General features: G+C 44.8%; 1 protein-coding gene across 7 annotated transcripts in view; it reads right to left on the reverse strand.

Moving 5' to 3' along the window:
• RNF152 (ring finger protein 152) overlaps positions 1-15,201 on the reverse strand; it is a 74,627-nt gene that overhangs the window by 39,463 nt on the left and 19,963 nt on the right. For 3 of the 7 annotated variants that reach the window (XR_011472164.1, XR_011472165.1, XR_011472163.1), the window contains one exon: positions 10,026-10,185. The exons of the other annotated variants lie outside the window; for them this stretch is intronic. The gene's annotated coding sequence lies outside the window, so the exon portion shown is untranslated. Of the gene's footprint in view, positions 1-10,025; positions 10,186-15,201 lie in introns of those variants that run through there. 7 annotated transcript variants of the gene reach the window in all.

Raw genomic sequence — 15,201 nt, forward strand, 5'->3', positions numbered from 1 at the left:
GATCAGTTTAGCATGGACACTGCTGGGGCATAAGTTGCAAGCAAAGAAGAAAGCACAAAGACAATTCAAGTTTGGGAAAGCTGGGAAGGGAAAGGAAGCTGTGGAATGCACAACATTCTCTTTCTCCAGGTTTCTTGGTTTCTGTCATAGTTCTGTTATTTAATAATTGTGTGACGTAGAGCAGGTCACTTAATCACAATGGAAAAATAAAATTCACCAGTTAAAAAACGAAGTGTTTTCAGCCCCAATTGTTATCTCTGTTCCTCAGCAAACACATGCCAATGTCAACATCCAGTTCCATGCACCACAGGTAAATCTGTTTCAGAACAGATCCCTCCCTACGGCTCTGAAGAACCAGCAAGCCACAGACCATGATGCCACAAGTGTCTGAGAGATTCATCACACAAGAAAGTACACGGGGAGGGAAAGCAAGCTCTCAGTTTTAAGAGAGCAACACCAACTGAACTTGCTAAGACACACACACACACACAGTAACTGTCTCCAGGAAAATTTATAACAGCTGATGCCCATACCCTCCAGATTGGAAACAGCCTATTCAGGATTCCATAGGAAACCATCCTCTTGGTGATTTTCCATGGTTCCTTTCTCTCTTCTTCTCCACTGAGGGAACTCTAGAGGGCCGAGGGGTGGTAATTGGAGTCTCTAGTGATCTTCTACAAAGTGGTATATTTTAGCTGGAATAATCGGGAAGTAGTGGGGAAGGCTTTCTACATGAAGGATATTCTAATGTGAGGGTCACACTTCATTGATGACTTGGAGTTTCACATCTCCCTGCTCTACTAGCGCCCGTGGTCGGCAAACTGCGGCTCGCGAGCCACATGCGGCTCTTTGGCCCCTTGAGTGTGGCTCTTCCTAAGCCTTAGGAGTACCCTAATTAAGTTAATAACAATGTACCTACCTATATAGTTTAAGTTTAAAAAATTTGGCTCTCAAAAGAAATTTCAATCGTTGTACTGTTGATATTTGGCTCTGTTGACTAATGAGTTTGCCAACCACTGGCCTAGCCCATCAGCGAGAGGAGAACCTGGTGCTGAATCACAGCCACTTTACCAACAGGGAAAATAAACAGCCACACAAATCTCACCGCCAAGCTGCCTTGCCTGAGTCTGTGTTCAATCTGATGTGAAAATGATGGGGAAGGAACAACAACAACAAAAATCAATGCCACATCAGAAGGCAACTGGTATACCAACAACTCATCGACTGTCCCCAAAACTGTAAACTAACAGCAAATATGGCTTTTAAAGAATGGAAGAATTTGAACAAGAACATTATACTTGAAATAAGATAAGAAGAGGCAGTGCTGTAATATAGTCTGTGGCTCATGTCCATGTCGAATTCATGCTCTGAAGCTATAATTGTATATGATTATAACCAATATTTGTAATGATTCTAAGGGGCAGCAAGAGTCCCTGATATCTAAAAGTAGGCTTTGATCACTAATTCAGAAAAGCAAACCAATGAATTTGGCAAAGGTTTTCAACAAGAATAGCATCATAAGGGAATTCTGGTTCACCAACAGTCGACCACAAGCATGGAATGAAATTAGGATGTTCTACTCCATGTGACTCATTATGGTGGTAATACCATAGCCTCGGAAATAACCTGGCTGAATTACAAGAGAGTACACCTGCTAAGTATTCCTTACTCCATACTTCAATGTGACCCCTTGGTATTTCCCTACATCCAGGGCCCCGAGTTCTTGTCCTGGCTCTGTTGTTAACTCACTGCAGAACCTGGACCAGTCCCTCAAGTTCTCTGGGTCTCAGGAGTTCTCATCAGACTGGACAAATGACCTCCAAGGGCTCCTCCAGTTCTAAATCTAGATATTTCCCAAAGATCCACTAACAAAATGAAACTGGCTGACTTCTACCTGAAATTATAGTCCAATAGTGAGTCAAGTGAAGACAATGAAGCTGATGTTCCAGACTCTTAACAACTAAAAGCTGGAGAACACACACAAGCTGGAGAAGGACATGGTGAAATATACAATGGGTCCCTCTCCTGGGAAAGCCACAAAGCCTGGGGGTCCCAAAAGTTTGTTCCAATGACACCTGAAGGCACTTATACTTCTCTGCCACCTCCTTTTTATGCCACCTCCAGCACTCGGAGCCTCAAGTACAGGCACAGAAGGGATGGGTGATGTGGGGTCATCCTTGGGGTGCAGATTCCCCAGAGCATCATCGGTAGGGCCCTTCTGGCCACCGAGGGTTCAGCACTCAAGTCACTGTGACCCAGGGACGGAGCCGGAAACAGAGTGTCTAGGGGACGTGCTACACCTTCCTCCTGTCCTTATTAGGCCTGGGGAAGGGAGGCAACAGAGCAACCTCTGTCCTCCTGGGGTCTGCAAAATTAGCCACCTAAAATGAAAACTGGATTCACAGAGCTGCTGAGCTCTCTTGGGATTCAGATCCCTGAACAGCTAGTTCCATGAAACAAATGTGCTTGCTTAAGTGGGAGCCCAGAAAAAAAGTGACAGGAAAATTGAGGACTTGCTATAAAACTCATCTTCAAAAAGCCATAATTATCACAATAGTGTCACCTAAACATTATTTACAAACATCCTTCTGCACAATTCCTGCTCTTCGAACAGCCCTCGTCTAGATTATAGTGCTATTACTCCGGGTAACATTTTAAATTAATTAAGTAGTAAAATAAGTAAAACCCAGAATTTTTCAATCAAAACTCAGGAAAGTATATAATTAAAATAGAAGCAGAGGAACAGGCATAAAAGAGAGAGAATCTGGCTTTTTAGCTCTGTGCTGATAATTCCTACTTATCAGTTGTATGATACATCAGTTTTCAAACACTGTCCGAGGAAGAAAGTGTAAACATTTCTCTGGTTCACCAGCAGTTGACCACAAGCATGGAATGAAATTAGGATGTTACCTAACACTGTCTGAGGGAGAAAGTGTAAACATTTTTCTCGTTTGCAGATGAGAAAACTGAGACTTAAACCCAAATCACCAAATTCCTCATTTCAGTGCCTCAAACACTGTGTCCACGTGGTGTTAATTTCTTGGTGAAACAAACGGTTTTTATATCAAAAGCTGTCATATCTTTTGGCTGAGCCTTGCCTTTGAATGCTGAGGTACTCAGAAGACTAGATCTGAATCCTGGCAAAATTGAGCAAATTTTCAACAGCCACATAAACGGAGGTTTCTCTACGAGCAGCAGCAACAGGCAGGAGAATGCCCCTCCCGGTCTGTTATTACTGCAGTTCCCTCCTCAACTACTGCCACTTCTTTCCTATGACCATGCCTTGTGGTTCATGGTCCCGTCTAATCCTACAGGGGCACAAAAGTAGCAAATAATCCCACATTCTGCCTCCATATCTTCCAGGCCCTGACCAGCAATCAAGGCTCTAACTGTGGGCCTTTGTTCATTCTATTTTGGACGGTACCCTATCACAGAACACATATCAGCCTCAGCCCTGTAAATCAATAGTCATTTAAAGTAAGTTTGTCACGGGCATATATAAACACCTACATTCAACAGTGTTTTCCAAAATAATGCATTTGCCCAGGGATTATAAATAATCAGGTAACTCAAACAGCAGCAGCAGCAAAAACAATTCCAGTCGGTGCTGAAGTGGTGGGTATATTTTATTTTGGGACCTTCTCTGCTACTACATGTATGAAGTAAATGAAGCAGGACAATTGCTCTGTCCCAGACATGGTGTGTCCCAACCTGGAGTCAGGCGCCCAGCCTCGTTTTCTTCAACTGGAATTCCTCCCCGCCCCACCCTCACTCCCCTTTCTAGGTCCGGCCCTACCCTCAATGGGGGCATCTAGGCAGTTTGGGTGCAACCCTCTGGGACCCCATCCAAGTCCTCCTTAACCTTCCAGGTCTGAAGCTCAACGGACTCCTGGCTGCCCCTTTCATTCTCCCCCAAGCCACCTGGACCTGCCATCCCTACAACCCTGCACCCTAGAACCAGGAGCCTGTCCCCGAGACACTGCCACCTCTGGAAATATTCACCAATTCTGTCTCCTTCAACATCCTATGGCAACTTGTCAGTCGGAAGGGAGGTTCAGGCTTCCACCATCCTGCAGCTCCTCCACTTTATCTGCAGGTGAAGTCCACCCAGGGCTCCCACCTGGTGCTCCTCCCAGGTGGTCCAGGCCCTGAGACCAGCAGCTCCTCAACAGAGCGTATGCATGTCAGACCTTGCTCTGACCTCAATGTCTCTGTCCAAGCCTGTGTGTTAAACGTTACTATTCCTTCATGGAGAAAGCTGGTGAGTGCCTGTCCTCACCCTCACAACCCGTTTACTTGAGGTCTGCCAGCAGCTTGCACACAGCAACCTATTCATTGCCCTGTGGACATCATGATGCAGCAAATTTCACCACTTTCACAGAGATGAGGAACCTGGAGTCCCTTCTAAGAAGAAATGTGCTGCCGTAGACGGTTTGGCTCAGTGGACTGAGTGTCTGCCTGTGACTGAGGGGTCCTGGGTTCAATTCCAGTCAAGGGCAGGTTCCTGGGTTATAGGCTTGGTCCCAACCATGTGCTGGAGGCAACCAATCAATGTGCCTCTCTCACATTGGTGTTTTTCTCTCTTTCTGTCTCTCCCCCTCCCTTCCACTCTCTCTACACTAAAAATCAGATGAGGATTAACCAAAGAACCCCAAACAAAACAAAAAAAAAGAAGAAATGTGCTTCTGTGCAGTCGGTAAGACTGGGGCAAAGCCAGGACTAAACTCAGGGTCTCCTGGCTTCCTTCTTCCTGAGTGAACTCCATTTGGAAAATGTCTGGGTTTCTTATGCGCCTCAGGTGATGCCAATCACTGAGTGCTGAGGGCAGAGGAGGCACTTTCTCCCCAACGTGGGCCCATCTGATGCCCCTTGGCCTCACCCTGTATTACAGATGAGTGCTGGGGTTCCTGGCAGCCCAGTCACCTGCCTGCACCATTCAGAAGCCACCGCGGACTCGCACGGCCTCACAAAATGGGACAGTAGCATTTGCTCAAATTCCCACCTCAGTACTTCTGATAAAACCAATTGTTTCCAATAAAACTGGAAGGACTTCTGTGCTTCCCAGAGGCACCATCTAAGCTGCTGGGTTTCGAGCTTAGTTGACTGAAGTGAAATCGGCAGCAGAGCAGGAGGGCTGTTTCGGTGCTAATTCAAACTCTGAGTCGCTTCCGAAATGCTAGGTAACTCTCACAGTCCGTGTTCCCAGGGGCTCCACAGTCATTAGAGGCATGATGTCACGGCTGCCGGTTCTGGAAACAGCCAGGGGTCTGCATCCCATCCAGGGTGAGATATGCTGCCTCTGAAGATGGACTAGAAGCTGAGGTGTGGATGGATTCCAAACACCTGGCGTGGGGTGAGGAGTTGTTCTAGGTTGAATGGTGTCTCCCAAACAGGCACTTTAAGTCCTAATTCCAATACCCCAGGACGTGGCCTTGTGGGGAAATAGTGTTGTTGCACATGTAATTAGTTAAGATGAGGTCATACTGGACGGGGGGGGGCGGGGGGTGTGCTTAATCCAACATGACTCATGTGCTTAAGAGAAGAGATGCAGAAGGAGAGAAGGCCATGCGATGAGAGGTGGAGATTGGAGGGCTGCATCTATGAGCTAAGGAACTCGGCAACACCAGAAGCTAGAAGAGACGGGAAAGACTGTTCCCTACAGGTTTCAGTGGGAGTGAGGCCCTGCTGACACCAGGATCTATCCCCCAGAACTATCACACATTTCTGTGCTTTGCAGCCACGTGCTTTGTGGTGCTTTGTTACGCAGCCCTAGGAAATTTATACAAGGGGGAAACGAACAACCAGGTAACCATAATGACCTCTTGATTTAGAAAAAGCACCAAATAGGAAAGAGAAAATACAGGTCTGTGCTCAGGAATGACTTCCACACATGACCACCTGCCTGGTTGGACTGCAGGGAGAAAGACAAGACCCTGAGTCCCTCAGAGGAAACTTTCTTTCCCTAAGAAACTATTTAATTCAGGTTTTAAGTTAGGGAAGAAATGGGGACATGCGGGGGGATTGATTTTTCTTCCTGTCTACATAGAAAGTCCTGCCTCCTCCATCCAGCCTGACCCCCTCCCTTCCTCTCTGACTCCCATGCTTGTAGAAAGGGACTAGCCAGGTGTTTTCATACCCATGATCTCACCCAATCATCACAACCATTTGTATGGCGGGGAGGAGGGCAGGTATTATCATCCCCATTCTACACACAGGGGAAACGGAGGCTCAGAGGAGATGATCATCCTGAAAAGAACTTCAGTTAACAAAGCAAAAGGCTTCTTAAAAAGTTGCAGTGGAGGCGGGGTGGGGTAAAGCCATTATGTTTTAGGATAATTATTATCCTATATAATAAAGGGGTAATAAGCAAATTGACCATCACATCCTCACACAAGATGGCCACCCCCATGTGGTCACAAGATGGCCACCACAAGATGGCCGGCAGGGAGGGCAGTTGTGGGCGAACAGGCCAGCAGGGGAGGGCAGTTGGGGGTGACCAGACCAGCAGGGGATGGCAGTTGGGGATGACCAGGCCTGTAGGGGAGGGCAGTTAGGGGCGAGTGGGCCAGCAGGGGAGGGCATTTGTGCCGACCAGGCCAGCAGGGGAGGGCAGTTGGGGGCGACCAGGCCGGCAGGGGAGGGTAGTTGGGGGCAATCGGGCTGGCAGGGGAGTGGTTAGGGGATGATCAGGCTGGCAGGCAGAAGCAGTTAGGGGCAATCAGGCAGGCAGGTAGGCAGGCAAGCAGTTGGGAACCAGCAGTCCTAGATTATGAGAGGGATGTCCCAGATTGGACAGGGTGCAGGCTAGGCTGAGGGACACCCACCCCCCCCTCCAGTGCACAAATTTCATGCACTGGGCCTCTACTGCAGTAATAATTAAGAAAAATAAAGTATGGTTAAAAAGTAGTTTGTACCCCTGAGAGTGGTTAGAGCATCAGCCCCCATATGGAAGGGTCACGAGTTCAATTCTTGGTCAAGGGCACATATCTGGGTTGCAGGTTCAATCCCCAGCCCTGGTTGGGGTGCGTGCAGGAAACAGCCAATTGATGTGTGTATCTCACATCAATGTTTCTCTCTCTCTCTCTCTCAAAATCAATGGAAAAATATCTTTGGGTGGGGACTAACAAAAAAGAAAAAAAGAAACTTGGGTGGGAAGCTCCGATTCTAATCAGCTGCCTGTTCCACAAATTTCCACTTTCCCTTCTGGAAAATACCCAGTCCTTGGTCACTGAGAAATTTTGACTTTACTTTTCTTGCCCCCAAACCTGCAACCAAGACACTAGGCACATAGACCCCCTGATACCTACCACTAACTACCTTGGGCAATGACACCCTCAAAAAAGATGTTCCACATTTGTCAGTTTGAAAATATTGAACACCACTGAAAAAAACGAAAGGTTTCTTTTTCAGTTTTAAATGCCTACTTTCTTCAAAATGAATTAGTAGTTCTCTAGATTTCATAATGTTAAATTCATTAATGATAACTACAGCTTGAAAATGTGAAAGGAAATTGCTTCTGGGATAAAATTAAATGGGAAACTCTAAGCAGTGATTCATGGCTGTCCCTATCTAAATGACTAATCCATGTGACAAACCTGCTTGGCAGCACAGAAAGGCAACATGATTTCCCCCCATTGCCTTTTTATACTTTGCTGAATTGTTTTGCAGACTGACTAAACCCAAGGCCCCGCTAATCCCCTGCTAGGAATTTAGAACTTAAGAGTACTTGTGGAATTTAGAGTCTCTCTTGCCTCAAAATGGAACATAATGGGCGAAGGCTTTTGTGCCTCAGAAAAGACTTTTTTCAACATTAGTGTTTAAACTCACAGACCAATAGATTTAGAAGGAAACTCATTTTAAATTGAAGGCAAATATCCCCATGATATCTGTCCACATCTCCCCAAAGAAAACTGTGCGAAAGTCTAAAAATGGCCATTTTATTTTAGAGTAGAGGCCCAGTTCACGAATTCGTGCATGGGTGGGGTCCGCCAGCCCGCCCTGATCAGGGCTAATCGGGCTGAGCCAGCCAGGAGGGACCCGTGGGTGGTTGGTGGGCTGGCTCCGCCCCCTGGTTGAACTCCCGGTAGAGGGGACAATTTGCATATTAGCCTTTTATTATATAGGATATTATATAGGATTACAAGGCAGGCTAGCCAACCAACTCCCTGTCTCTCTGTTAGAACAAGTGGGCACTGGAGTAACCCTGTCATCCAAGACAAGCTAATATAATGCACCTAGCCCTGGCTATTCTGCCCCCTAACATTTTTCTTAGATCTATTCCTACAACAATGCTAGGCTAGGGGGAAAGCAGGCAGGGATGCTCCCAGAGCTCAGCAGACTAGTGTCCCAAAGGTTATACCTTGCTGGGAACTGCTGGCCAGACCACAAAAGCCCTGCAAACCAGTTCCCTCGTCTCCAATCTCTCCCTCACTCCTACCACCCTGGAAACTCCTAAATGACAAGTTGGATCCCCGCCAGCCTTCAGGAGGACTGCTCCATGCCAGGGCTTTACATATGGTGACTCCTTTATCCTTGGGACAACTCAAGGAAGGTGGCCCCATTGTCCCCATAATGCAGATCAAGAACTAGCAACAAAAATGTTCAAAATACTTGCTCATATTACAAAGTAACTGGCAGAGCTAAGGCTATCATTCACACTTCCTGCCCAGTTGCCCACATCTTGACCCATCTGGGGATGCCAGGCCAATTGGAAGCTAAGGGGGTGGGGCCCACATGCCCACCAGGGTCTATGGGTCTTTTGGTTATCTTTCCAGCCTCATGTAACCCACACCCTCTTCTCCATCCACAACCCATCTGGCTGTTCCCTCTTTTCCTCCTGGAGGGCTTTGAGATGCTTTGTGATGTTCCCCAACACCCTGCCCTCTCCCCCCACTGCCCAACCCCTGGCGTCCCTTCTCCCACCTAGATGCTCCTGAAGTACCGTTCCCCATGTTCTACTGATACTGGGATGCAGACGTGTGTCCCCTCAAGCCTGCAAGTCAACAGCTCTGGCTGCCTCTGTGTCCCCATGATTTAAAGGTCCATGGTCAGATGACCATCACCTTCGGAACTAATGAGTGTGCTCTGGCAAGTCAGCAGTTAAACAAGCAAAAACCAAACCAACAACGGACTGCAGGGCTCATCCCAAACTGACTCAGTCAGGGATAGGAAGGGTTTGTGTGAACTTTTTAAAAGCTCTGCCTGTCAGGCTAATTTTTTTCCCCACCAAGCATCCAAATGTCACACCCACTGATGGGGAGAACACCCAGATATCTGTTGGCTAGCTAATGGGCTTAGGAAGCAAGCGTGTGAACTCAAGATTACCCATGCATTACAAAGGCAAAGAGATGACAAACCGAATCCACAACTCACACTGCTTTTTATCTGCGTTTCCTGGCAGCAGGAGGGGAGCAAAGAGATATCTGAAAGAAGACTTTTTTTTAACCATCCAGGAATCCAATCCTGACTGTGAACCTGGCATCAAATAAATCCTGATACCAACAGCAATGCAGCACGAAAAGCAAAGAGAACAACTGTAACTCGCAGTAATCATTAAAAATGTAAAATAATGCTTCTACATCCCATAAAACAGTTACAAATGCCCAGGGCATCTGAATTCTCTGGGGAAACCTACAGTGCTCTAAAAAGACACAAAATGCACCAAAAAAACACCACTCCACGGTTATGTAAATTTCACCTGAAACTAATATGCTAGCTAAAATAACATATCAACTGCATTTTGCTCACCTTCTTAGATCTTAATGAGCCCCAGGGGGCCGTCTGGATGCCCTGGAGCCTGCTTCTCACACAAGGTCCAAGGAGGCTCATGGTAAGGAATGGAGCGAGTTTTCCTATCCGTCCCCAATGCTTTCCCCTGTAGCCAGCACAGGCATTCAGAACAAGCTGCTGACAAGAGAGGTTGGCCTTCAAGAGTTGCTGAAGGCTTACTATACATGTCTGTGTTATGTTTAAGGGTGTTCCTCCCAGAAAAAAACACTGAAAAATATTTTCCAATATTTCTTTTTTTCCTCTGTTTATTCAATGTCTCAAAAGCAGCCACACCTGCTCAGTGTCAGCTGAGAGATCCCCGGATGGAGGGAAGTCCAGCCGGTCACCCTCAGCTGACCCGCAGGACCCTGAAAGGCCACGTCAGGTCAGGAGAATCAGTCCCAGCTTTAGAAGCAACTGCAAAGGAATAAAAAGCATAAATCAGTACTCTGCTTTGTAATTACGTGGAGGAAAAATGCAGAGCAGAAAAGTATGCAGGAAAGTCAGGAGTAGACATTACCAAGGCAACCTCATAAAAAGGTCAATAACATCCAGGATTCTTCACGCATGACTTAAAAGTGCACTGATAAGAAATTGCTTATCCTTAAGGTTCTTAGGGTTCCCTCTTTAAGATAAGTATTTATCATTTTTAAGGACAAAGGTCTTTGTCATAAACACCTGAGGTTTTTGGAAAGATTTTTTGAACATTCTAAGGTCTTACAGGTAATATTGTTTGTCCAATGCCTACCCTAGGTTCTCCATTTCTTTGGCAGTGGGACCAGCTAAAGTAAACCCAGTCTTAACCATTTCAATTATCACAAAGTTCTAATTAGTAAAATCCGTGGAAATGGAAAATTTCTATCCACTGCTAACTATACAAGCAACAATACAAAAGCAAAAAATTAGAAAGTTTGTGTAAGCAGATGTGGGCAGGAAACCATGAGAGTAACAGTTAAATTAGTATTCACTGTGCACATTTGTAATTTCTGATATAGACTTATATGCTGAGCTTGTTCATTCTGAATTCAACCCAGGAAGGGTTGACTCAGACTAGGCAACACTATATACCTTGTCAATCATATCCTTCCATTTCTCCCAAACCTCACTCACCCTCTCTTAGAAAGAAATAATTTGAAAATATAAGAATATTATTTTACTGGACACATATTTAACACTAATCCCCTGCTGTCAGAATTCTAGAGACAGGGATGGGGTGGGGAGTGAAAAGCACAGAGGAAGCCTTCGGGGCCAAATTTCATTGCAGACATGACATGCACTCCAAAGAGAAACAGGCTTTACTGCTCAGAGGGTGAGATTTATTATTGCAAATATACATAAGCACAGCATTAAAAAAAAATTCTTCATGTTGCCCTGGCCAGATAGCTCAGTTGGTTAGAGCATCGTCCCTAAACACCCAAGTTGTGTGCAGGTTCAATCCCTGGTCATGAATGCATGTAGAAGTGGAACAACAAATCGATGTTTCTCTCCCTCTCTCACTCTTACTCTTTCTCTCTAAAAATCAATAAATAGCTCTGACCAGGTGGCTCAGTTGTTTTAAGCATCATACCCTGCACCAAAGGGTTGTGGGCACATACCTAGATTGTGGGTTCAATCCCTGATTGGGGAACCTATAGGAGGCAACCAATCAATGTTTCTCTCTCACATCAATGTTTCTCTCTCTCTCTCTCAAATCAATATAAATATGTCCTTGGGTGAGGATTAAAAAATAAAGTAAAATAAATTTTTAAAATTAAAAAAAAAGAAAACTTCATATCATACATATCATCTCCTTGCCTCCCACATAGCTTTTTTTGAACAAATGCTCTCATCTGCTCTGGTTTCCTTTTACCCAAGCAAGAAAAGGTGGAGACCACACCTTCCTTTCAGGTGCCCAGGTCTGTCCCCGCACCCCTTGGTCCTTCACAGCTGGCTTGCTCCCCTTGAGAAAAGACTTCAAATCCCTGCTGACTCCATGGGTCCAAGGTCCAGCCTGGTGTTTGTGTCTTGGCCGAATACGACCCAAGCCCCACTCCATTTAGGTTTTGCTTTAGGACATCACTTTTCTCTCTCTACCTTTTCTTAAGGATGTGGGAAGAAAGAGATCTTTAAGGTTAACCAAGAAAGAAAAAGGATCAATGTCCTATTTTCCTACCAGTGTGTTTATAGACCTCACTTCTTCAATCCAAAATAAGAAAAATGAAGCCAGGTGAGGGACTGGCCCATCCCAGGCAAACAGTCCAGATTACAGTGAGTGCCTGTGTCTTCCTGTGTCCACACCTCCTGCTCTGTTTTTGATGCTGACCTTACTCCTCCTACCGCCTCTGGAGTCCCTGCCACCATCCTTCCCCGAGTCTCAGCAGTGCAGTAATGTTACAACCTGTGCTCTGCTTTTTTATACTCCCGCTCTTTCTGCACTTGCTCCCCGAAGGGGCTGGTACATACCGGACTCAAATGATTAGCTAGCCTTCTAGAATTTAATGAACTAAGATATACATAATATTTTAAAAAGCACTTGACACCTTGCAAGGGCTCCACACACAACCGTGACCATTATTAACCTTCACTGTGACCTTCCAAGATAGGTATTGCTGGTCTCATCTTAAATGAGGTCATTTACTCACAATCAGAAGGCTGATAAATAAGTCACAGAGTAGGGACATAGCCCTCAGCCTACCAAGTGACCACAATTCCTGCTGTTTTCACCCCACAAGGAATGAATCTCTAATGGTGAAACCATGGACACTGCAGGCCCCCAGGGTGAGGTCACATTGGTGTCCTGTGGTGTGCTGCTAACATACTACCAGAAGGAAGGGCTCAGGTGAGCATAGACTGATTCCCGAGCATGACCGGGGTGAGCAGCCTGGCATGTTCTACCCACCTGTGAACTGTAGAATCCTACCTCACATTCAGTCTCAAGGTTTTCCCAACTTTAAAATGGAAACAATTTACTTGGGACATGTAAGCTCCCAATACCTAGATTTGTTCATGGCAAAAGCTAAAACCTCTTGAGAAGAAGACTCCAGAGAGGGACCCTGAAGTAGAGAAGGCAGCAAACCTGGTGATGTGAGTCACTCCCAACACTGGAAATGGAGACTTCACAGAACAGGCTAGCGATTAACAATGTTTTTTAAAAGCTTACTACCAGTTGCCCCAGCCAGTGTGGCTCAGCGGTTGAGTGTCCACCCAGAAACCAAGAGGTCACCAGTTTGATTCCTAGTCAGAGCACATGCCCAAGTTGTGGGCTCCATCCCTGGTGGGAGGCGTACAGCAGGCAGCCAATCAATGATGTTCCTTTCTAATCAATGTTTCTATCTCTCTACCCCTCTCCCTCCCTCTCTAAAAATCAATAAAAACATAATTTAAAAAAAAAAAGAACACTTACTACCAGTGCTGAAAATATCACTAATGGTTTGGTTAAAAACTCTGAATGAACTCTGAGCTGTCTAATTTTTAATCTTTAAAACAGTCCTGAAAACTCATCCATTTCCATTATATATTACAAACCCATAATTAGGCCTTCTTCCTTTCTGGCTTGTCCTACATTTGAAAGCATTCACCATTCTACTAAAGCAACTTCCCTCAGAATAACCTCATCATTCTGTACTTGCACAATTATGCCATGGACATAATCACTGCCATCATGATTTCAGCAGCTATTTGTTGCACTACAATTTCCAGATGAAATTTTGGTGTGGAAACAACACAGCCACAAGAAGATAATTACTCACAACTCTACCATGAATATAGCACAGAGAAAGTGAAATTAAAATGCTAATATTTTTATTATTTCATTTTTAATATCATGTTCATCTTTATATCCAGAAATTAATGACTGGAGACATTTATTGCTAGTATATTTTGTTTCTGATAGCTCATCATCCTCCTCCTCCCCCTCATTTATTGTTAGTATATTTTGTTTCTGATTCCTCCTCCTCCCCCTCCTCCCCCTCCTCCTCCTCCTCCTCTTCTTCTTCTTCTCCCTTTTCTACCTCTTCTCCTGCTACAGTAACTACTTCTGCAAAGTCGGAAAACCCACTGAAGCTCAGCGGGCTCAGTTAAGTGGCTTAGCTGATTGCAGTGCAAGGATTTGATTCCTGTTCAGGGTACATACCTAGGTTGTAGGTTCGATCTTCTGTTAGAGCGTGTATTGGAGGCAACAGATTGATATTTCTCTATCACATCAATGTTTCTCCTACCACCACCACCACCACCCCCGGTTCCTCTCTCTAAAAATTAATAAACACATCCTCGGGTGAGGATAAAAAAAAAGAAAAGAAAAAGAAAACCCGCTGTATTGTAATGGACTGACATAACAAAGCTACCACTGATCAGATTTGGGATTTCTATCGGGTTTGCCCTTGGCAGCATAATCTTGAGCAAGTTCCTAAACTTCTCTGTGCCTCAGTTTGCTCATCTAAAAACTGGGGACAAAAACAGAACTTACTCTTAAATTATTCTGAGAATTAAATTGGGTAACTTAGAGCTTCACAAATGCTCTGGATTTAGTTACTTGCCAAGTCCATATCAGCAATTATCTTTTCAACTTATAAACTCAATTCAAAGATATTCAATATTTAAAATTTTACTCAGGCGTGGATCAGTGGTTGAGCATTGACCTATGAATCAGGAGGTCACAGTTCAATTCCTGGTCATGGCACATGCCCGGGTTTCGGGCTTGATCCCTAGGGTGGGGCATGCAGAAGGCAGCCGATCAATGATTCTCTCTCATCATTTATATTTCTCTCTTTCCCTCTCCCTTCCTCTCTGAAATCAATGTGTGTGTGTGTGTGTGTGTGTGTGTGTGTGTGTATATATATATATATTTAAAAGTCATTTATGAACATCAGTCCACACATTCTCTGAAGGCATAAGAGTTCTTTCTCCAAAACCCAAAGAAAGTAGATTTGTTCTCTGAGAAAATGGAACAGGCCAGCATGCTTGGTATCAGATTCTAACTAATTGGTACTAATTACTAGAGGCTTTTTGAGGTTGACAGAAATGAGATCATATTAGTAAACAAATCTCATGAAAGGAAAATTAGAGCCATTGCACTCCCAAGTATTTTCCAAATCTACCTTAATAAGCAGTTTCATTCTGTTGGTTCACAACCATCCCACGTACCATATTACGTGAATTTTGTCTGATTAATTTTAGAATATTAAAACTAATTTTTAGCTTCTACCACCGTGTTACCCATTTGGTCTCTGAGTACATTTTGGTTCCTGCAAACCTACCCCCAACATCTTACATAAAACCAAAGGCAAAACTCAGGGTAATTTGCCCTAATCCAATCTCCTTGCTGCCACCGTCTCAGAGCATTAACTGACTGAAGAGAAGACTCAATCAAGATAGCCAATATGTCTTTTGAATAGTAGACAAATATAAGCTAAGCCAATGGTGGTAACCAATATATTATACTTCTAACTCATTGAA

Source organism: Myotis yumanensis, unplaced genomic scaffold (assembly GCF_028538775.1).
Source record: "Myotis yumanensis isolate MYYU_CA2020_CCGP unplaced genomic scaffold, mMyoYum1.0.hap1 SCAF_7, whole genome shotgun sequence".
Lineage (NCBI taxonomy): Eukaryota > Metazoa > Chordata > Mammalia > Chiroptera > Vespertilionidae > Myotis > Myotis yumanensis.